The 25,176-nt window shown below is 45.1% G+C and overlaps 1 pseudogene; it reads left to right on the forward strand.

Annotated features, from left to right (window-relative positions):
- Nucleotides 1-25,176, forward strand: part of LOC121845040 — a 112,790-nt pseudogene that overhangs the window by 64,195 nt on the left and 23,419 nt on the right.

Consider the following 25,176-nt stretch of genomic DNA (forward strand, 5'->3'; position numbering starts at 1 on the left):
GGAAGTAATGAGGCTATATACCAGGAGTACCAGGTAGTAATTAGGTTATATACAGTAGTACCAGGTAGTAATGATGCTATATACAGGAATACCAGGTAGTAAGAGGCTATATACAGGAATACCAGGTAGTAATGAGGCTATATACCAGGAGTATCGGGTAGTAATGAGGTTATATACCGTAGTACCAGGTAGTAATGAGGCTGTATACAGGAGTACCAGGTAGTAATGATGTTATATACAGTAGTACCAGGTAATAATGAGGTTATATAAAGTAGTTCCAGGTAGTAATGAGGCTATATACCAGGAGTACCAGGTAGTAATGAGGCTATATACAGGAATGCCAGGTAGTAATGAGGCTATATACAGGAGTACCAGGTAGTAATGATGTTATATAAAGTAGTACCAGGTAGTAATGTGGTTATATGCAGGAGTACAAGGTAGTAATGAGGCTATATACCAGGAGTACCAGGTAGTAATGAGGTTATATACAGGAATGCCAGGTAGTAATGAGGCTATATACAGGAATACCAGGTAGTAATGAGGCTATATACAGGAATACCAGTTAGTAATGAGGCTATATACCAGGAGTACCAGGTAGTAATGAGGTTATATACAGTAGTACCAGGTAGCAACATGAGGCCTTATACAGGGTACCAGGTAGTCATTAGGCTGTATAACAGGAGTACCAGGTAGTAATGAGGTTATATACAGTAGTATCAGGTAGTAATGAGGTTATATACAGTAGTACCAGGTAGTAATGAGGCTATATACAGGAGTACCAGGTAGTAAGAGGCTATATACAGGAATACCAGGTAGTAATGAGGCTATATACCAGGAGTATCAGGTAGTAATGAGGTTATATACCGTACTAACCGGGTAGTAATGAGGCTGTATACAGGAGTACCAGGTAGTAATGAGGTTATATAAATTATTTACCAGGTAGTAATGAGGTTATATACAGGAGTACCAGGTAGTAATGAGGCTATATACCAGGATTACCAGGTAGTAATGAGGTTAAATACAGGAATACCAGGTAGTAATGAGGTTATATACAGGAGTACCAGGTAGTAATGAGGTTAAATACAGGGAATACCAGGTAGTAATGAGGCCTTATACAGGAGTACCAGGTAGTAATGAGGCTATATACAGGAGCACCAGGTAGTAATGAGTCTATATACAGGAACAACCAGGAAGTAATGAGGCCTTATACAGGAGTACCAGGTAGTAATGAGGCCATATACAGGTTTACCAGGTAGTAATGAGGCTATATACAGGAGTACCAGGTAGTAATGAGGCCTTATACAGGAGTACCAGGTAGTAATGAGGCTGTATACAGGAGTACCAGGTAGTAATGAGGTTATATACAGGAGTGCCAGGTAGTAATGAGGCTACATACAGGAGTACCAGGTAGTAATGAGGCTATATACAGGAGAACCAGGTAGTAATGAGGCTATATACAGGAGTACCAGGTAGTAATGAGGCCTTATACAGGAGTACCAGGTAGTAATGAGGCTATATACAGGAGTACCAGGTAGTAATGAGGAAATATACAGGAGTACCAGGTAGTAATGAGGCCATATACATGGAGTACCAGGTAGTAATGAGGTTATATACAGGAGTACCAGGTAGTAATGAGGCTACATACAGGAGTACCAGGTAGTAATGAGGCTATATACAGGGAGTACCAGGTAGTAATGAGGCCTTATACAGGAGTACCAGGTAGTAATGAGGCTATATACAGGAGTACCAGGTAGTAATGAGGCCTTATACAGGAGTACCAGAAAGTAATGAGGCCTTATATACAGGAGTACCAGGTAGTAATGAGGCTATATACAGGAGTACCAGGTAGTAATGAGGCTATATACAGGAGTACCAGGTAGTAATGAGGCTATATACAGGAGTACCAGGTAGTAATGAGTCTATATACAGGAGTACCAGGTAGTAATGAGGCCTTATACAGGAGTACCAGGTAGTAATGAGGCTATATACAGGAGTACCAGGTAGTAATGAGGTTATATACAGTAGTACCAGGTAGTAATGAGGTTATATAGAGGAGTACCATTTAGTAATGAGGTTTTATACAGGAGTACCACGTAGTAATGAGGTAAATACAGGAGTACCAGGTAGTAATGAGGCCTTATACAGGGGTACCAGGTAGTAATGAGGCTATATACAGGAGTACCAGGTAGTAATGAGACTATATACAGGAGTACCAGGTAGTAATGAGGCTATATACAGGAATACCAGGTAGTAATGAGACAATATACAGGAGTTCCAGGTAGTAATGAGGCTATATACAGGAGTACCAGGTAGTAATGAGGCTATATACAGGAGTACCAGGTAGTAATGAGACTATATACAGGAGTACCAGGTAGGAATGAGGTTATATACAGGAATACCATGTAGTAATGAGGCTATATACAGGAGTACCATGTAGTAATGAGGCTATATACAGGAGTACCAGGTAGTAATGAGGCTATATACAGGAGTACCAGGTAGTAATGAGGCTATATACAGGAATACCAGGTAGTAATGAGACTATCTACAGGAGTACCAGGTAGTGATGAGGATATATACAGGAGTACCATGTAGTAATGAGGCTATATACAGGAGTACCAGGTAGTAATGGGGCTATATACAGGGAGTACCTGGTAGTAATGAGGCTATATACAGGGAGTACCAGGTAGTAATGAGGCCTTATACAGGAGTACCAGGTAGTAATGAGGCTACATACAGACGTACCAGGTAGTAATGAGGCTATATACAGGGAGTACCAGGTAGTAATGAGGCCTTATACAGGAGTACCAGGTAGTAATGAGGCTATATACAGGGAGTACCAGGTACTAATGAGGTTATATACAGGAGTGCCAGGTAGTAATGAGGCTACATACAGGAGTACCAGGTAGTAATGAGGCTACATACAGGAGTAGCAGGTAGTAATGAGGCTATATACAGGAGTACCAGGTAGTAATGAGGCCTTATACAGGAGTACCAGGTAGTAATGAGGCTATATACAGGAATACCAGGTAGTAATGAGACTATATACAGGGAGTACCAGGTAGTGATGAGGATATATACAGGAGTACCATGTAGTAATGAGGCTATATACAGGAGTACCAGGTAGTAATGGGGCTATATACAGGGAGTACCTGGTAGTAATGAGGCTATATACAGGGAGTACCAGGTAGTAATGAGGCCTTATACAGGAGTACCAGGTAGTAATGAGGCTATATACAGGAGTACCAGGTAGTAATGACGCTATATACAGGGAGTACCAGGTAGTAATGAGGCCTTATACAGGAGTACCAGGTAGTAATGAGGCTACATACAGACGTACCAGGTAGTAATGAGGCTATATACAGGGAGTACCAGGTAGTAATGAGGCCTTATACAGGAGTACCAGGTAGTAATGAGGCTATATACAGGAGTACCAGGTAGTAATGAGGCTATATACAGGGAGTACCAGGTAGTAATGAGGTTATATACAGGAGTGCCAGGTAGTAATGAGGCTACATACAGGAGAACCAGGTAGTAATGAGGCTATATACAGGGAGTACCAGGTAGTAATGAGGCCTTATACAGGAGTACCAGGTAGTAATGAGGCTATATACAGGGAGTACCAGGTAGTAATGAGGAAATATACAGGAGTACCAGGTAGTAATGAGGCCATATACATGGAGTACCAGGTAGTAATGAGGTTATATACAGGAGTACCAGGTAGTAATGAGGCTACATACAGGAGTACCAGGTAGTAATGAGGCTATATACAGGGAGTACCAGGTAGTAATGAGGCCTTATACAGGACTACCAGGTAGTAATGAGGCTATATACAGGGAGTACCAGGTAGTAATGAGGCCTTATACAGGAGTACCAGAAAGTAATGAGGCCTTATACAGGAGTACCAGGTAGTAATGAGGCTATATACAGGAGTACCAGGTAGTAATGAGGCTATATACAGGAGTACCAGGTAGTAATGAGGCTATATACAGAGAGTACCAGGTAGTAATGAGTCTATATACAGGAGTACCAGGTAGTAATGAGGCCTTATACAGGAGTACCAGGTAGTAATGAGGCTATATACAGGAGTACCAGGTAGTAATGAGGTTATATACAGTAGTACCAGGTAGTAATGAGGTTATATAGAGGGAGTACCAGGTAGTAATGAGGTTTTATACAGGAGTACCACGTAGTAATGAGGTAAATACAGGAGTACCAGGTAGTAATGAGGCCTTATACAGGGGTACCAGGTAGTAATGAGGCCTTATACAGGGGTACCAGGTAGTAATGAGGCTATATACAGGAAAACCAGGTAGTAATGAGGATATATACAGGAATACCAGGTAGTAATGAGGTTATATGCAGGGAGTACCAGGTAGTAATCAGGCTATATACAGGGAATGCCAGGTAATAATGAAGCTATATACAGGAATACCAGGTAGTAATGAGGCTATATACAGGAATACCAGGTAGTAATGAGGCTATATACCAGGAGTACCAGGTAGTAATGAGGTTATATACAGTAGTACCAGGTAGGGATGAGGCCTTATACAGGGGTACCAGGTAGTCATGAGGCTGTATACCAGGAGTACCAGGTAGTAATGAGGTTATATACAGTAGTACTAGGTAGTAATGAGGTTATATAGAGGGAGTACCAGGTAGTAATGAGGTTTTATACAGGAGTACCACGTAGTAATGAGGTAAATACAGGAGTACCAGGTAGTAATGAGGCCTTATACAGGGGTACCAGGTAGTAATGAGGCCTTATACAGGGTACCAGGTAGTAATGAGGCTATATACAGGAATACCAGTTAGTAATGAGGCTATATACCAGGAGTACCAGGTAGTAATGAGGTTATATACAGTAGTACCAGGTAGTAATGAGGCTATATACAGGAATACCAGGTAGTAATGAGGTTATATACCGTAGTACCAGGTAGTAATGAGGCTGTATACAGGAGTACCAGGTAGTAATGAGGTTATATACAGTAGTACCAGGTAGTAATGAGGTTATATAAAGTAGTTCCAGGTAGTAATGAGGCTATATACCAGGAGTACCAGGTAGTAATGAGGTTATATACAGGAGTAACAGGTAGTAATGAGGAAATATACATGAGTACCAGGTAGTAATGAGGCTATATACAGGAGTACAAGGTAGTAATGAGGTTATATACAGGAGTACCAGGTAGTAATGAGGCTACATACAGGAATACCAGGTAGTAATGAGGCTATATACAGGGAGTACCAGGTAGTAATGAGGCCATATACAGGAGTACCAGGTAGTAATGAGGCTATATACAGGAGTACCAGGTAGTAATGAGGCTATATACAGGGAGTACCAGGTAGTAATGAGTCTATATACAGGAGTACCAGGTAGTAATGAGGCCTTATACAGGAGTACCAGGTAGTAATGAGGCTATATACAGTAGTACCAGGTAGTAATGAGGTTATATAAAGTAGTTCCAGGTAGTAATGAGGTTATATACAGGAGTACCAGATAGTAATGAGGTTATATACAGGAGTAACAGGTAGTAATGAGGAAATATACAGGAGTACCAGGTAGTAATGAGGCTATATACAGGGAGTACAAGGTAGTAATGAGGTTATATACAGGAGTACCAGGTAGTAATGAGGCTACATACAGGAGTACCAGGTAGTAATGAGGCCTTATACAGGAGTACCAGGTAGTAATGAGGCTATATACAGGAGCACCAGGTAGTAATGAGTCTATATACAGGAGTACCAGGTAGTAATGAGGCCTTATACAGGAGTACCAGGTACTAATGAGGTTATATACAGGAGTACCAGATAGTAATGAGTCTATATACAGGGAATACCAGGTAGTAACGAGGTTATATACAGGAGTACCAGGTAGTAATGAGGCTATATAAAGGAATACCAGGCAGTAATGAGGTTATATACAGGAGTGCCAGATAGTAATGAGGTTATATACAGGGATACCAGGTAGTAATGAGGCTATATACCAGGAGTACCAGGTAGTAATGAGGTTATATACAAGTTAGTAATGAGGCTATATACAGGAGTACCAGGTAGTAATGAGGCTATATACAGGGAGTACCAGGTAGTAATGAGGCCTTACACAGGAGTACCAGGTAGTAATGAGGCTATATACCGGAGTACCAGGTAGTAATGAGGCTATATACAGGGAGTACCAGGTAGTAATGAGGCCTTATACAGGCGTACCAGGTAGTAATGAGACTATATACAGGAGTACCAGGTAGTATTGAGGCTATATACAGGGAGTACCAGGTAGTAATGAGGCCTTATACAGGAATACCAGGTAGTAATGAGGCTATATACAGGAAAAAAACAGGTAGTAATGAGGCCTTATTCAGGAGTACCAGGTAGTAATGATGCTATATACAGGAGTACCAGGTAGTAATGAGGTTATATACAGGGAGTACCAGGTAGTAATGAGTCTATATACAGGAGTACCAGGTAGTAATGAGGCCTTATACAGGAGTACCAGGTAGTAATGCGGCTATATACAGGAGTACCAGGTAGTAATGAGGCCTTATACAGGAGTACCAAGTAGTAATGAGGTTATATATAGGCAATGCCAGGTAGTAATGAGGCTATATACAGGAATACCAGGTAGTAATGAGGCTATATACAGGAATACCAGGTATTAATGAGGTTTTATACAGGAGTACCAGGTAGTAATGAGGTTAAATATAGGAGTACCAGGTAGTAATGAGGCCTTATACAGGGGTACCAGGTAGTAATGAGGACTTATACAGGGGTACCAGGTAGTAATGAGGCTATATACAGGAAAACCAGGTAGTAATGGGGCTATATACCAGGAGTACCAGGTAGTAATGAGGTTATATACAGTAGTACCAGGTAGTAATGAGGCTATATACAGGAATACCAGGTAGTAAGAGGCTATATACAGGAATACCAGGTAGTAATGAGGCTCTATACCAGGAGTATCAGGTAGTAATGAGGTTATATACCGTAGTACCAGGTAGTAATGAGGCTGTATACAGGAGTACCAGGTAGTAATTATGTTATATACAGTAGTACCAGGTAGTAATGAGGCTATATACCAGGAGTACCAGGTAGTAATGAGGTTATATACAGGGAATGCCAGGTAGTAATGAGGCTATATACAGGAATACCAGTTAGTAATGAGGCTATATACCAGGAGTACCAGGTAGTAATGAGGTTATATACCATAGTACCAGGTACTAATGAGGCTGTATACAGGAGTACCAGGTAGTAATGAGGTTATATACAGTAGTACCAGGTAGTAATGAGGTTATATAAAGTAGTTCCAGGTAGTAATGAGGCTATATACCAGGAGTACCAGGCAGTAATGAGGTTATATACAGGGAATACCAGGTAGTAATGAGGTTATATACAGGGAGTACCAGGTAGTAATGAGGCTATATACCAGGAGTACCAGGTAGTAATGAGGTTATATACAAGTTAGTAATGAGGCTATATACAGGAGTTCCAGGTAGTAATGAGGTTATATACAGGGAGTGCCAGGTAGTAATGAGGCTATATACAGGAGTACCAGGTAGTAATGAGGCTATATACAGGGAGTACCAGGTAGTAATGAGGCCTTATACAGGAATACCAGGTAGTAATGACGCTATATACAGGAATACCAGGTAGTAATGAGGTTTTATACAGGAGTACCAGGTAGTAATGAGGTTAAATACAGGAGTACCAGGTAGTAATGAGGCCTTATACAGGGGTACCAGGTAGTAATGAGCCTTATACAGGGGTACCAGGTAGTAATGAGGCTATATACAGGAAAACCAGGAAGTAATGAGGCTATATACCAGGAGTACCAGGTAGTAATTAGGTTATATACAGTAGTACCAGGTAGTAATGATGCTATATACAGGAATACCAGGTAGTAAGAGGCTATATACAGGAATACCAGGTAGTAATGAGGCTATATACCAGGAGTATCGGGTAGTAATGAGGTTATATACCGTAGTACCAGGTAGTAATGAGGCTGTATACAGGAGTACCAGGTAGTAATGATGTTATATACAGTAGTACCAGGTAATAATGAGGTTATATAAAGTAGTTCCAGGTAGTAATGAGGCTATATACCAGGAGTACCAGGTAGTAATGAGGCTATATACAGGGAATACCAAGTAGTAATGTGGTTATATGCAGGGAGTACAAGGTAGTAATGATGTTATATAAAGTAGTACCAGGTAGTAATGTGGTTATATGCAGGGAGTACAAGGTAGTAATGAGGCTATATACCAGGAGTACCAGGTAGTAATGAGGTTATATACAGGAATACCAGGAATGCCAGGTACCAGGTAGTAATGAGGCTATATACAGGAATACCAGGTAGTAATGAGGCTATATACAGGAATACCAGTTAGTAATGAGGCTATATACCAGGAGTACCAGGTAGTAATGAGGTTATATACAGTAGTACCAGGTAGCAATGAGGCCTTATACAGGGGTACTAGGTAGTCATGAGGCTGTATAACAGTAGTACCAGGTAGTAATGAGGTTTTATACAGGAGTACCAGGTAGTAATGAGGTTAAATACAGGAGTACCAGGTAGTAATGAGGCCTTATACAGGGGTACCAGGTAGTAATGAGGCTATATACAGGAATACCAGGTAGTAATGAGGCTATATACCAGGAGTATCAGGTAGTAATGAGGTTATATACCAGTACTAACCAGTAGTAATGAGGCTGTATACAGGAGTACCAGGTTGTAATGAGGTTATATAAATTATTTCCAGGTAGTAATGAGGTTATATACAGGGAGTACCAGGTAGTAATGAGGCTATATACCAGGATTACCAGGTAGTAATGAGGTTAAATACAGGGAATACCAGGTAGTAATGAGGTTATATACAGGAGTACCAGGTAGTAATGAGGTTAAATACAGGGAATACCAGGTAGTAATGAGGCTATATACAGGAGTACCAGGTTGTAATGAAGTTTATATACACAGAGTATCAGGTAGTAATGAGGCTATATACCAGGAGTACCAGGTAGTAATGAGGCTACATACAAGTTAGTAATGAGGCTATATACAGGAGTACCAGGTAGTAATGAGGTTATATACAGGGAGTACCAGGTAGTAATGAGGTTATATACAGTAGTACCAGGTAGTAATGAGGTTATATACCACAGGAGTACCAGTATTAGTAATGAGGTTATATACAGGAGTACCAGTTAGTAATGAGGTTATATACAGGAGTACCAGGTAGTAATGAGGTTATATACAGGGAGTACCAGGTAGTAATGAGGCTATATACAGGAGTGCCAGGTAGTAATGAGGCTATATGCCAGGTATATCCCTCCCTCTCTCCCTCCCTCCTCTCCCTCCCTCCCTCCCTCCCTCCCTCCCTCCCTCCCTCCCTCCCTCCCTCCCTCCCTCCCTCCCTCCCTCCCTCCCTCCCTCCCCTCCCTCCCTCCAGACCCCCATGGTCCGTCGTTCACCGTTGGGAAGGCGGTGTGGCTGCTGTGGGGTCTGGTGTTCAACAACTCGGTCCCGGTTCAGAACCCTAAAGGCACCACCAGTAAGTTCATAGTGTCGGTTTGGGCCTTCTTCGCCGTCATCTTCCTGGCCTCTTACACAGCCAACCTGGCTGCCTTCATGATCCAGGAGGAGTTTGTTGACCAGGTCACGGGACTGTCTGACAACAAGGTAACACACACACACAGAGAGAGAGACAGACACAGACACAAACAGACACACACACACACACTCACGGACACACACACACACACACTGACACACACACACTGACACGCTCATACACACGCAAACGCACACAGATACAAACAGACACACACACACACGGACACACTCAGACACACGCACACACACACACACACACACACACGGACACACTCAGACACACACACACACACACTCAGACACACACACACACACACACACACACACACACACACACACACACACACACACACACACACACACACACACACACACACACACACACACACACACACACCACACACACGGACACACTCAGACACACGCACACACACACACATATATGTATTGTGTCCAGCAGTCTTCTCCCTCATTCATCATGTCACATGTTGTCAGTCTGTCTGGCTAACCAATCACAGCCAAGTGTCAGTCGGTCTGGCTAACCAATCATAGCCAAGTGTTAATCTGTCTGGCTATCCAATCATAGCCAAGTGTTAATCTGTCTGGCTATCAAATCACAACCAAGCGTCAGTCTGTCTGGCTATCCAATCACAGCCAATCGTCAGTCTGTCTGGCCTGGTCTAGGGATCAACAACAGCCAGGAGACAGAAGTATCAGGAGAAAGACATGATTCTGGCAGACAGATTTAGTATCAGGAGAAAGACATGATGCTGGCAGACAGATTTAGTATCAGGAGAAAGACATGATGCAGCCAGACAGACAGAAGTATCAGGAGAAAGACATGATGCTGCCAGACAGATTTAGTATCAGGAGAAAGACATGATCCTGGCAGACAGATTTAGTATCAGGAGAAAAGACGTGATTCTGGCAGACAGATTTAGTATCAGGAGAAAGACATGATGCTGGCAGACAGATTTAGTATCAGGAGAAAGACATGATCCTGGCAGACAGATTTAGTATCAGGAGAAAGACGTGATTCTGGCAGACAGATTTAGTATCAGGAGAAAGACATGATGCTGGCAGACAGATTTAGTATCAGGAGAAAGACATGATGCTGGCAGACAGATTTAGTATCAGGAGAAAGACATGATGCTGCCAGACAGATTTAGTATCAGGAGAAAGACATGATCCTGGCAGACAGATTTAGTATCAGGAGAAAGACGTGATTCTGGCAGACAGATTTAGTATCAGGAGAAAGACATGATGCTGGCAGACAGATTTAGTATCAGGAGAAAGACATGATGCTGGCAGACAGATTTAGTATCAGGAGAAAAGACGTGATTCTGGCAGACAGATTTAGTATCAGGAGAAAGACATGATGCTGGCAGACAGATTTAGTATCAGGAGAAAGACATGATGCTGGCAGACAGATTTAGTATCAGGAGAAAGACATGATGCTGGCAGACAGATTTAGTATCAGGAGAAAGACATGATGCTGGCAGACAGATTTAGTATCAGGAGAAAGATATGATGCTGGCAGACAGATTTAGTATTAGGAGAAAGACATGATGCTGGCAGACAGATTTAGTATCAGGAGAAAGACATGATGCTGCCAGACAGATTTAGTTGACCTGGTCTCGTTGATGATGAGTTGACATGATGCTGTCAGACAGATGTAGTTGACCTGGTCTCGTTGATGATGAGTTGACATGATGCTGTCAGATAGATGTAGTTGACCTGGTCTCGTTGATGATGAGTTGACATGATGCTGGCAGACAGATGTAGTTGACCTGGTCTCGTTGATGATGAGTTGACATGATGCTGGCAGACAGATTTAGTATCAGGAGAAAGACATGATGCTGTCAGACAGATGTAGTTGACCTGGTCTCGTTGATGATGAGTTGACATGATGCTGTCAGACAGATGTAGTTGACCTGGTCTCATTGATGATGAGTTGCTTTTAGTGTTGTCTTTTTATTGGTCTCATTGTTATTGGCTGGACAAATCATATTTCATTAAGCTAATATTAATATCTCTCTCTCTCCTTCCCTCTCCCTTCTTCTCTCTCTCTCTCTCTCTCTCTCTTTCTCCCTCTCTCTCTCTCTCGCTCCCCCTCTCTCTCTACCCCTCTCTCTACCCCTCTCTTTCTCTCTCTCTCTCCACTCCCCCCTCTCTCTACACCCTCTCTCCCTCTCTTGCTACCTCCCCCTCTCTCTTGCTCTCTCCCCCCCTCTCTACCCCCTCTCCCCCCTCTCTCTACCCCTCTTGCTTGCTCTCTCCCCCTCTCGCTCTCTACCCCCTCTCTACACCTCTCTCTCTACACCTCTCTTTCTCTCTCTCCCCCTCCTCTCTAGTTCCAGAACCCGTATGCATACTCCCCTCCATTCCGTTTTGGGACGGTTCCTAACGGTTCAACAGAGAGGAACATCAGGAAGAATTACCCCGACATGCACGAGTACCTGGTGAAATATCACCAAGGAGGAGTGCAGGATGCACTGGTCAGCCTCAAAGCAGGGTATGACACACACCCTGACCCCTAACCTCTATCCCCTAGTCTTTAGGTTGTCCTCCCAGCTGGAGATGTTTATGTGGTGTTTAGGGGATAGTCTTTAGGTTTTCCTTGCAAATGCCAGGGTTGTCGGTTCAATTCCCACACGGGGACCAGTATGAAAGACATATAAAATTGTATTCCCTCACTACTGTAAATATATCTGGATAAGAGCGTCTGCTAAATGACTAAAACTTGAAGGATTTGGGTCATTTTTATGTTTAGGACCATACCCAGGAACATGTTTGGCTTGGTGGAAGCATCCAGGATGCACTGACGGCGTTATCATCTGACGGTCCTCTTCCTTATCGTTATCATCTGACGGTCCTCTTCCCAGTGGGTAGTGACGGCGTTATCATCTGACGGTCCTCTTCCTTATCGTTATCATCTGACGGTCCTCTTCCTTATCGTTATCATCTGACGGTCCTCTTCCCAGTGGGTAGTGACGGCGTTATCATCTGACGGTCCTCTTCCCAGTGGGCAGGGAAGGCATTATCATCTGACGGTCCTCTTCCCAGTGGGCGGTGACGGCGTTATCATCTGACGGTCCTCTTCCTTATCGTTATCATCTGACCGTCCTCTTCCCAGTGGGCAGGGACGGCGTTATCATCTGACGGTCCTCTTCCCAGTGGGCAGGGACAGCGTTATCATCTGACGGTCCTCTTCCTTATCATTATCATCTGACGGTCCTCTTCCCAGTGGGCAGTGATGGCGTTATCATCTGACGGTCCTCTTCCTTATCGTTATCATCTGACGGTCCTCTTCCCAGTGGGTAGTGACGGCGTTATCATCTGACGGTACTCTTCCTTATCGTTATCATCTGACGGTCCTCTTCCCAGTGGGCAGGGACGGCGTTATCATCTGACGGTCCTCTTCCCAGTGGGCAGTGACGGCGTTATCATCTGACGGTCCTCTTCCCAGTGGGCAGTGATGGCGTTATCATCTGACGGTCCTCTTCCCAGTGGGCAGTGATGGAGTTATCATCTGACGGTCCTCTTCCCAGTGGGCAGTGACGGCGTTATCATCTGACGGTCCTCTTCCTTATCGTTATCATCTGACGGTCCTCTTCCCAGTGGGCAGGGACGGCGTTATCATCTGAATCACTGAAGCTCCACAATGGAAGTGTTGGTGGTTTTATGCTCTCGGCCTTTGAATCTGTTCAGGTTGAAGAGTCAGCCATCTGTTCAGTACAGGATTTTGGACTCACTGAGGCAGATTTACACCTTTGAGTTGGAGGAATGACAGCGATGAAAATTGAAAACAGGATGTTGTCCCTGTTTTAACTCCAGTGTTTCCACCTTGAAGGGTTCCGTTTCAGCACCACTGTTCCTGAGCACCGTAGCTGACGTCATGCAGCAGTCCCGGTGTTATGGTCAATTTGTCAGGATAGAATCAGAGGCACGATGGTTCACAGAGTCAAAGGCTATGAAGGCCTGGTGTCTATAAAGGCCTGGTGTCTATAAAGGCCTGGTGTCTATGAGGGCCTGGTGTCTATAAAGGCCTGGTGTCTATGAGGGCCTGGTGTCTATGAAGGCCTGGTGTCTATAAAGGCCTGGTGTCTATGAGGGCCTGGTGTCTATAAAGGCCTGGTGTCTATAAAGGCCTGGTGTCTATAAAGGCCTGGTGTCTATAAAGGCCTGGTGTCTATAAAGGCCTGGTGTCTATAAAGGCCTGGTGTCTATGAAGGCATGGTGTCTATAAAGGCCTGGTGTCTATGAAGGCCTGGTGTCTATGAAGGCCTGGTGTCTATGAAGGCCTGGTGTCTATGAAGGCCTGGTGTCTATGAAGGCCTGGTGTCTATAAAGGCCTGGTGTCTATAAAGGCCTGGTGTCTATGATGGCCTGGTGTCTATAAAGGCCTGGTGTCTATAAAGGCCTGGTGTCTATAAAGGCCTGGTGTCTATAAAGGCCTGGTGTCTATGAAGGCCTGGTGTCTATAAAGGCCTGGTGTCTATAAAGGCCTGGTGTCTATGAAGGCCTGGTGTCTATAAAGGCCTGGTGTCTATAAAGGCCTGGTGTCTATGAAGGCCTGGTGTCTATGAAGGCCTGGTGTCTATAAAGGCCTGGTGTCTATAAAGGCCTGGTGTCTATGAAGGCCTGGTGTCTATAAAGGCCTGGTGTCTATAAAGGCCTGGTGTCTATAAAGGCCTGGTGTCTATAAAGGCCTGGTGTCTATGAGGGCCTGATGTCTATGAAGGCCTGGTGTCTATAAAGGCCTGGTGTCTATAAAGGCCTGGTGTCTATAAAGGCCTGGTGTCTATGAAGGCCTGGTGTCTATGAAGGCCTGGTGTCTATAAAGGCCTGGTGTATATGAAGGCCTGGTGTCTATGAAGGCCTGGTGTCTATAAAGGCCTGGTGTCTATAAAGGCCTGGTGTCTATAAAGGCCTGGTGTCTATGAAGGCCTGGTGTCTATAAAGGCCTGGTGTCTATGAAGGCCTGGTGTCTATAAAGGCCTGGTGTCTATAAAGGCCTGGTGTCTATGAAGGCCTGGTGTCTATAAAGGCCTGGTGTCTATGAGGGCCTGGTGTCTATAAAGGCCTGGTGTCTATAAAGGCCTGGTGTCTATAAAGGCCTGGTGTCTATAAAGGCCTGGTGTCTATGAGGGCCTGGTGTCTATGAAGGCCTGGTGTCTATAAAGGCCTGGTGTCTATGAGGGCCTGGTGTCTATGAGGGCCTGGTGTCTATGAGGGCCTGGTGTCTATGAAGGCCTGGTGTCTATAAAGGCCTGGTGTCTATGAGGGCCTGGTGTCTATGAGGGCCTGGTGTCTATGAAGGCCTGGTGTCTATGAAGGCCTGGTGTCTATGAAGGCCTGGTGTCTATAAAGGCCTGGTGTCTATAAAGGCCTGGTGTCTATGAAGGCCTGGTGTCTATGAAGGCCTGGTGTCTATAAAGGCCTGGTGTCTATAAAGGCCTGGTGTCTATGAAGGCCTGGTGTCTATAAAGGCCTGGTGTCTATAAAGGCCTGGTGTCTATAAAGGCCTGGTGTCTATAAAGGCCTGGTGTCTATGAAGGCCTGGTGTCTATAAAGGCCTGGTGTCTATGAAGGCCTGGTGTCTATGAAGGCCTGTGTCTATGAAGGCCTGTGTGTCTATAAAGGCCTTGTGTCTATGAAGGCCTGGTGTCTATGAAGGCCTGGTGTCTATGAAGGCCTGGTGTCTATGAAGGCCTGGTGTCTATGAAGGCCTTGTGTCTATAAAGACCTGATGTCTATAATGTACAGTAGTTCATTTTGCTCCTGGTGTTTTCCTGCAGTTGTCGTGCTGTGAAGATCCTGTCCTCTGGTTGGGGGACAAGCCACACTGAGATTCTGGGAGGATTTCTTCTGACGGGGGAAAGGAGTCGGTTGGCCAGTATGAGGGCCAGTGTTTTCCTGGTGGTGGACAGGAGGGAGATGTAGTTCCCACAGTCTGCTTTGTCCCATTTTTTACTTCTTGAGTGTAGGGGGCAGTTTTTTCGTTTTTGGCTAGAAAAGGTACCCATTTGAAACTGCCTAATTATCAGGCCCAGAAACTAGAATATTAATATAATTGTCAGATTAGGATAGAAAACACTCTAAAGTTTCCAAAACGGTCAAAATATTATCTGTGAGTATAACAGAACGGATATTGCAGGCGAAAACCTGAGGAAAATCAAACCAGGAAGTGCTGTTTTTTCCTGAAATCTCTCTGTTCCATTGGATGCCTTGCCTCCATTTAAAGGGTTATCAACTAGATTCCTTTTCCTATAGCTTCCTCAGGGTGTCAACAGTCACTGTTGGTGACCCTTCCTCAAGGGTCTTACTGTTGGTGGGGTCATTATTTTGGGTCTTACTGTCGGTAGGGTCATCCTTTTGGGTCTTACGGTCGGTGGGGTCATCCTTTTGGGTCTTACTGTTGGTAGGGTCATCCTTTTGGGTCTTACTGTCGGTAGGGTCATCCTTTTGGGTCTTACTGTTGGTAGGGTCATCCTTTTGGGTCTTACTGTCGGTAGGGTCATCCTTTTGGGTCTTACGGTCGGTGGGGTCATCCTTTTGGGTCTTACTGTCGGTGGGGTCATCCTTTTGGGTCTTACTGTCGGTAGGGTCATCCTTTTGGGGCTTACTGTCGGTGGGGGCTTACTGTCGGTGGGGTCATCCTTTTGGGTCTTACTGTCGGCGGGGTCATCCTTTTGGGTCTTACTGTCGGTGGGGTCATCCTTTTGGGTCTTACTGTTGGTAGGGTCATCCTTTTGGGTCTTACTGTCGGTAGGGTCATCCTTTTGGGTCTTACGGTCGGTGGGGTCATCCTTTTGGGTCTTACTATCGGTAGGGTCATCCTTTTGGGGCTTACTGTCAGTGCTTACTGTCGGTGGGGTCATCCTTTTGGGTCTTACTGTTGGTGGGGTCATTATTTTGGGTCTTACTGTCGGTGGGGTCATCCTTTTGGGTCTTACTGTCGGTGGGGTCATCCTTTTGGGTCTTACTGTCGGCGGGTCATCCTTTTGGGTCTTACTGTCGGTGGGGTCATCCTTTTGGGTCTTACTGTTGGTGGGGTCATCCTTTTGGGTCTTACTGTTGGTAGGGTCATCCTTTTGGGTCTTACTGTCGGTGGGGTCATCCTTTTGGGTCTTACTGTCGGCGGGTCATCCTTTTGGGTCTTACTGTCGGTGGGGTCATCCTTTTGGGTCTTACTGTTGGTGGGGTCATCCTTTTGGGTCTTACTGTTGGTAGGGTCATCCTTTTGGGTCTTACTGTCGGTGGGGGCATCCTTTTGGGTCTTACTATCGGTGGGGTCATCCTTTTGGGTCTTACTGTTGGTAGGGTCATCCTTTTGGGTCTTACTGTCGGCCTGGTGGGGTCATCCTTTTGGGTCTTACGGTCGGTGGGGTCATCCTTTTGGGTCTTACTGTCGGTAGGGTCATCCTTTTGGGTCTTACTGTTGGTGGGGTCATTATTTTGGGTCTTACTGTCGGTGGGGTCATCCTTTTGGGTCTTACTGTCGGTGGGGTCATCCTTTTGGGTCTTACTGTTGGTGGGGTCATTATTTTGGGTCTTACTGTCGGTGGGGTCATCCTTTTGGGTCTTACTGTCGGTGGGGTCATCCTTTTGGGTCTTACGGTCGGTGGGGTCATCCTTTTGGGTCTTACTGTCGGTGGGGTCATCCTTTTAGGTCTTACTGTCGGTGGGGTCATCCTTTTGGGTCTTACTGTCGGTGGGGTCATCCTTTTGGGTCTTACTGTCGGTGGGGTCATCCTTTTGGGTCTTACTGTCGGTGGGGTCATTATTTTTGGTCTTACTGTCGGTGGGGTCATCCTTTTGGGTCTTACTGTTGGTGGGGGTCATTATTTTGGGTCTTACTGTCGGTGGGGTCATCCTTTTGGGTCTTACTGTTGGTGGGGTCATCCTTCTTGGTCTTACTGTTGGTGGGGTCATCCTTCTTGGTCTTACTGTCGGTGGGGTCATCCTTCTTGGTCTTACTGTCGGTGGGGTCATCCTTCTTGGTCTTACGGTGGGGTCATCCTTCTTGGTCTTACTGTTGGTGGGGTCATCCTTTTGGGTCTTACTGTCGGTGGGGTCATCCTTTTGGGTCTTACTGTTGGTGGGGTCATTATTTTGGGTCTTACTGTCGGTGGGGTCATCCTTTTGGGTCTTACTGTCGGTGGGGTCATCCTTTTGGGTCTTACTGTCGGCGGGTCATCCTTTTGGGTCTTACTGTCGGTGGGGTCATCCTTTTGGGTCTTACTGTTGGTGGGGTCATCCTTTTGGGTCTTACTGTTGGTAGGGTCATCCTTTTGGGTCTTACTGTCGGTGGGGTCATCCTTTTGGGTCTTACTGTCGGCGGGTCATCCTTTTGGGTCTTACTGTCGGTGGGGTCATCCTTTTGGGTCTTACTGTTGGTGGGGTCATCCTTTTGGGTCTTACTGTTGGTAGGGTCATCCTTTTGGGTCTTACTGTCGGTGGGGGCATCCTTTTGGGTCTTACTATCGGTGGGGTCATCCTTTTGGGTCTTACTGTTGGTAGGGTCATCCTTTTGGGTCTTACTGTCGGTAGGGTCATCCTTTTGGGTCTTACGGTTGGTGGGGTCATCCTTTTGGGTCTTACTGTCGGTAGGGTCATCCTTTTGGGTCTTACTGTTGGTGGGGTCATTATTTTGGGTCTTACTGTCGGTGGGGTCATCCTTTTGGGTCTTACTGTCGGTGGGGTCATCCTTTTGGGTCTTACTGTTGGTGGGGGGTCATTATTTTGGGTCTTACTGTCGGTGGGGTCATCCTTTTGGGTCTTACTGTCGGTGGGGTCATCCTTTTGGGTCTTACTGTCGGTGGGGTCATCCTTTTGGGTCTTACTGTCGGTGGGGTCATCCTTTTAGGTCTTACTGTCGGTGGGGTCATCCTTTTGGGTCTTACTGTCGGTGGGGTCATCCTTTTTGGGTCTTACTGTCGGTGGGGTCATTATTTTGGGTCTTACTGTCGGTGGGGTCATCCTTTTGGGTCTTACTGTTGGTGGGGTCATTATTTTGGGTCTTACTGTCGGTGGGGTCATCCTTTTGGGTCTTACTGGGGTCATCCTTCTTGGGGGTCATCCTTCTTGGTCTTACTGTCGGTGGGGTCATCCTTCTTGGTCTTACTGTCGGTGGGGTCATCCTTCTTGGTCTTACTGTTGGTGGGGTCATTCTTTTGGGTCTTACTGTTGGTGGGGTCATTCTTTTGGGTCTTACTGTTGGTGGGGTCATTCTTTTTGGTCTTACGGTCGGTGGGGTCCTTGTTCTTTTGGGTCGTACAATCGTGGGGTTCTTTTTGGTCTTATAGCCAAGGTTGTCCTTGCAGGTGTTGAGGATGGCGGACTTGATTATGTTCCAGTATGTTTCAATGAGCTTCAGCCCCTTGCCATTTGAGTGACAGCTAGCAAAGACGCACACACGGCAGAGCGAGCGAGTGCAATGACCTGGTGGATATATCTGACACATATGTGACGTAGTACGCAATTTTGGCTCGCGACCCACTACTTTCAGAACGATTAGCTACAAAGTATACAGAAGTACCGGAGTAAACTCTGTTTAACTTCATCCTGCGAGTCAAAGGGTTGGAGTCATTTGATTGTTTACAAAGCACCAAACGGATGGTCATAAGGCGTTTGTCGAAGTGGCCGATGAGTTCATTGTTATTAGCCGATCCCCAGTCCAGGGACCCTTGGTTCACCAGCCAGCTTTCCTTTCAAGAAAAGGGTCTATCTGCCTTTCCTCTCCTACAGGTGCTCTTCACCGGCCAGTGGAGTTTCAGAGAGTGCAGCAAGGTCGATGTGAAATCTCTTCAGCTCTCTGCCGTCTTTCAGATCCCTTGTCCATTAGGGTTCCAGGCTCCAATGGTTCTTTGGAGCCTGGAATGTAGAATGTAGAATGTTTTTAAACTATGAAATTAAATTAAATTGTTTATTTCTCGTAGTTTCCAACCGTGAAGAGGTGAACCTACTGGACACACACACACACACACACACACACACACACACACACACACACACACACACACACACACACACACACACACACACACACACACACACACACAGTCCCTAGAAGAAGTGAAACACACTGAAACCTACAGTACCAGTCAAAAGTTTGGACACACCTACGAAATAACACGTATGGAATCATGTAGTAACAAAAAAAGTATTAATCTAAGTTTTAATTATTCAATGTAGCCATCCTTTGCCTTGTTGACAGCTTTGCACACTCTTGGCATTCTCTCAACCAGCTTCACCTGGAATGCTTTTCCAACCGTCTTGAAGGAGTTCCCACATATGCTGAGCACTTGTTGGCTGCTTTTCCACTCTGCGGTCCAACTCATCCCAAACCATCTCATTTGGGTTGAGGTCGCGAGATTGTGGAGACCAGGTCATCTGATGCAGCACACCATCACTCTCCTTCTTAGTCAAGTAGTCCTTACACAGACTGGAGGTGTGTTGGGTCATTGTCCTGTTGAAAAACAAATGATAGTTCCACTAAGTGCAAACCAGACAGGTTGGCGTATTGCTGCAGAATGCTGTGGTAGCCATGCTGGTTAAGTGTGCCTTGAATTCTAAATAAATAAATCACAGACAGTCTCACCAGCAAAGCCCCCCCCCACACTATCACACCTCCTCCTCCATGCTTCACGGTGGGAATTTTGTCTGTGTGTTTTGTTACAGTAAACTGAGTTTATAGTTCCTCTGTGAGTTTTTGTTACAGGAAACTGAGTTTAAAGTTCCTCTGTGTGTTTTTGTTACAGGAAACTGAGTTTATAGTTCCTCTGTGTGTTTTTGTTACAGTAAACTGAGTTTATAGTTCCTCTGTGTGTTTTTGTTACAGTAAACTGAGTTTATAGTTCCTCTGTGTGTTTTTGTTACAGTAAACTGAGTTTATAGTTCCTCTGTGTGTTTTTGTTACAGGAAACTGAGTTTATAGTTCCTCTGTGTGTTTTTGTTACAGTAAACTGAGTTTATAGTTCCTCTGTGTGTTTTTGTTACAGTAAACTGAGTTTATAGTTCCTCTGTGTGTTTTTGTTACAGTAAACTGAGTTTATAGTTCCTCTGTGTGTTTTTGTTACAGTAAACTGAGTTTATAGTTCCTCTGTGTGTTTTTGTTACAGTAAACTGGATGCCTTCATCTATGATGCTGCTGTGTTGAACTACGCTGCTGGCAGAGACGATGGCTGTAAGCTGGTCACCATCGGCAGCGGGTACATCTTCGCCACCACCGGCTACGGCATCGCTCTGCAGAAAGGGTCGCACTGGAAACGACAGGTGGACCTGGCTATACTGGCCATCATAGGAGATGGTAGGACTCTCCTCTCCTCTCCTCTGCTTTCTTCTGCTCTCCTCTCCTCTCCTCGGCTTTCCTCTCCTCTCCTCTCCTCTCCTCTCCTCTCCTCTCCTCTCCTTTCCTCCTCTCCTCTGCTCTCCTCCCTCTCTCCTCTCCTCTCCTCTCTCTGCTCTCCTCTCCTCTCCTCTCCTCTCCTCTCCTCTCCTCTCCTCCTCCTCTCCTCTCCTCTCCTGCCCTTTCCTCCTCTCCTCTCTCTCCTCTCCTCTCCTCTCCTCTCCTCTCCTCTCCTCTCCTCTCCTCTCCTCTCCTCTCCTCTCCTCTCCTCTCCTCTCCTCTCCTCCTCTCCTCCTCTCCTCTCCTCTCCTCTCCTCTCCTCTCCTGCCCTTTCCTCTACTCTCCTTTCATCTCCTCTCCTCTCTCTACCATATTTAACCCTTCTATATCACTGTCCTCTCCTCCCTCAACCAGTCCTGTATTTCTATACTGTATATGTGGTTATTAATGTATATGTAAATACATGTATATGTACATATGGTTATATGTAAATAGGGTTATATTTAAATAGGGGCATATGTAAATAGTGCATATGTAAATAGGGTTATATTTAAATAGGGGTATATGTAAATAGTGCATATGTAACTAGGGCATATGTAAATAGGGTTATATGTACATTTGGGTATATGCAAATAGGGTTATATGTAAATAGGGTTATTTGTAAATAGGGTTATATGTAAATAGGGTTATATGTAAATATGGTTATATGTAAATAGGGTTATTTGTAAATATGGTTATATGTAAATAGTGTATATGTAAATAGGGTTGTATGTAAATAGGGTTGTGTGTAAATAGGGTTGTGTGTAAATAGGGTATATGTAAATAGTGTATATGTAAATAGGGTTGTGTGTAAATAGGGTATATGTTAAATAGGGCATATGTAAATTGGGTTGTATGTAAATAGGGTATATGTAAATAGGGTTGTATGTAAATAGGGTTGTGTGTAAATGGGGTATATGTAAATAGGGTTGTGTATAAATAGGGTTATAGGTAAACAGGGTTGTATGTAAATAGGGTATATGTAAATAGGGTATATTTAACTAGGGTATATGTAAATAGGGTTATATGTAAATAGGGTTATATGTAAATAGGGTATATGTAAATAGGGTTATATGTAAATAGGGTTATATGTAAATAGGGTTATATGTAAATAGGGTATATTTAACTAGGGTATATGTAAATAGGGTTATAGGTAAACAGGGTTGTATGTAAATAGGGCTGTATGTAAATAGGGTTATATGTAAATAGGGTTATATGTAAATAGGGTTATATGTAAATAGGGTTATATGTAAATAGGGTTGTATGTAAATAGGGCTGTATGTAAATAGGGTTATATGTAAATAGGGTTGTATGTAAATAGGGTATATGTAAATAGGGTTATATGTAAATAGGGTATATGTAAATAGGGTATATTTAACTAGGGTATATGTAAATAGGGTTGTATGTAAATAGGGTTGTATGTAAATATGGTTATATGTAAATAGGGTATATGTAAATATGGTATATTTAACTAGGGTATATGTAAATAGGGCTGTATGTAAATAGGGTTGTATGTATTTCTGTCTGTTTTTTCATCTGTCTTCTCTACTGTTACACTTCTGTTCAGCCAAGTCCAAGAGAGGAGAACTGGCAAGTAAGCATTTCACTGTGTTGTCTACGCCTCGCTGTTTGTGGTCCTCTCCTCTCCTTTCCTCTCCTCTCCTCTCCTCTCCTTTCCTTTCCCCTCCTCTCCTCTCCTCTCCTCTCTCTCTCCTCCTTTCATCTGCTCTCCTCTCCTCTCCTCTCCCCTCCTTTCATCCTCTCCTCTCCTCTCCTCTCCTCTCCTTTCCTTTCCCCTCCTTTCATCTGCTCTCCTCTCCTCTCCTCTCCTCTCCTCTCCTCTCCTCTCCTCTCCTCTCCTCTCCTCTCTCCTCTCCTCTCCTCTCCTTCCTCTCCTCTCCTCTCCTTCTCCCCTCCTTTCCTCTCCTCTCCTCTCCTCTCCTCTCCTCTCCTCTCCTCTCCTCTCCTCTCCTCTCCTCTCCTCTCCTCTCCTCTCCCTCTCCTCTCCTCTCCTCTCCTCTCCTCTCCTCTCCTCTCCTTTCCTCTCCTCTCCTCTCCTCTCCTCTCCTCTCCTCTCCTCTCCTCTCCTCTCCTCTCCTCTTCTCTCCTCTTCTCTTCTCTCCTCTCCTTTCCTCTCTCTCTCCTCTCCTCTCCTTTCCTCTCCTCTCCTCTCCTCTCCTCTCCTCTCCTCTCCTCTCCTCTCCTCTCCTCTCTCCTCTCCTCTCCTCTCCTCTCCCTCTCCTCTCCTCTCCTCTCCTCTTCTCTTCTCTCCTCTCCTCTCCTCTCCTCTCCTCTCCTCTCCTCTCCTCTCCTCTCCTCTCCTCTCCTCTCCTCTCCTCTCCTCTCCTCTTCTCTTCTCTTCTCTTCTCTCCTCTCCTCTCCTCTCCTCTCCTCTCCTCTCCTCCTCCTCTCCTCTCCTCTCCTCTCCTTTCCTCTGCTCTCCTTCCTCTCTTTCCTCTCCTTCCTTTCCTCTCTCTCCTCTCCTCTCCTCCCTCTTTCCTCTCCTTTCCTCTGCTCACCTCTCCTCTCCTCTCCTTTCCTCTGCTCACCTCTCCTTTTCCTTTCCTCTCTCTTTCCTCTCCTTTCCTTTCCACTCCTTTCCTTCCTCTCTTCTCCTCCCTCTTTCCTCTCCCTCTCCATTCCTCTGCTCGGCTCTCCCCTTCTCTTCTCTTCTCCTCTCTTCTCTTGTTGCTTGAAAATCCTACCCTCTCTCATCTCTCTTCATCCTACCCTCTCTTCTCATCTCTCTTCATATCCTACCCTCTCTTCTCATCTCTCTTCATATCCTACCCTCTCTTCTCATCTCTCTTCATATCCTACCCTCTCTTCTCATCTCTCTTCATATCCTACCCTCTCTTCTCATCTCTCTTCATATCCTACCCTCTCTTCTCATCTCTCTACATATCCTACCCTCTCTTCTCATCTCTCTACATATCCTACCCTCTCTTCTCATCTCTCTTCATATCCTACCCTCTCTTCTCATCTCTCTACATATCCTACCCTCTCTTCTCATCTCTCTACATATCCTACCCTCTCTTCTCATCTCTCTACATATCCTACCCTCTCTTCTCATCTCTCTACATATCCTACCCTCTCTTCTCATCTCTCTTCATATCCTACACTCTCTTCTCATCTCTCTTCATATCCTACCCTCTCTTCTCATCTCTCTTCATATCCTACACTCTCTTCTCATCTCTCTACATATCCTACACTCTCTTCTCATCTCTCTTCATATCCTACACTCTCTTCATCTCTCTTCTTGTCTCCTTCTTCATATCCTACCCTCTCTTCTCGTCTCTCTACATATCCTACCCTCTCTTCTCGTCTCTCTACATATCCTACCCTCTCTTCTCGTCTCTCTACATATCCTACACTCTCCTCTCGTCTCTCATAATATCCAACACTCTCTTCATGTCTCTCTACATTGACATGTTAGTCATTTAGCAGACGCTCTTATCCAGAGCCACTTACAGTTAGCTCACTCAATCTGATTCAGGAGAGAGGGAGGAGAGGAGCGAGTGAGGAGAGGAGGAGAGGGGATGAGAGGAGGGAGGCATGAGAGGAGGTGAAGGATGAGAGGAGGAGAGGAGGGGGGCATGAGAGGAGGTGAGGGAGGAGAGGAGGGAGGCATGAGAGGAGGTGAGGGATGAGAGTGAGGAGAGGAGAGAAGGATGAGAGGAGGAGAGAGGGATGAGAGGAGGTGAGGAGAAAGGGAGGAGAGAAGGATGAGAGGAGAAGAGGAGACAGGGATGAGAAAGGGGAGAGAGGAGGGAGAGGAGAGTGGAGGGAGGAGAGGAGAGAGATATGAGAAAGAGGAGAGAGGAGAGGAGGAGAGAGGAGAGAGGAGAGCAGGAGAGGAGAGAGATATGAGAAAGAGGAGAGAGGAGAGAGGGATGAGAAAGGGGAGAGAGGGAGGAGAGGAGAGCAGCAGTACCTGGACCATACAGCTCCATCCACTAAATGGACACAAAATCCTACCCTCTCTTCTCATCTCTCTTCATATCCTACACTCTCTTCTCGTCTCTCTACATATCCTACACTCTATTCTCGTCTCTCTACATATCCTACACTCTCTTCTCATGTCTCTTCATATCCTACACTCTCTTCTCATGTCTCTTCATATCCTACACTCTCTTCTCGTTTCTCTACATATCCTACCCTCTCTTCTCGTCTCTCTACACATCCTACC

The sequence above is a fragment of the Oncorhynchus tshawytscha genome, unplaced genomic scaffold (genome assembly GCF_018296145.1).
Source record: "Oncorhynchus tshawytscha isolate Ot180627B unplaced genomic scaffold, Otsh_v2.0 Un_contig_1091_pilon_pilon, whole genome shotgun sequence".
Classification (NCBI taxonomy): Eukaryota; Metazoa; Chordata; class Actinopteri; order Salmoniformes; family Salmonidae; genus Oncorhynchus; species Oncorhynchus tshawytscha.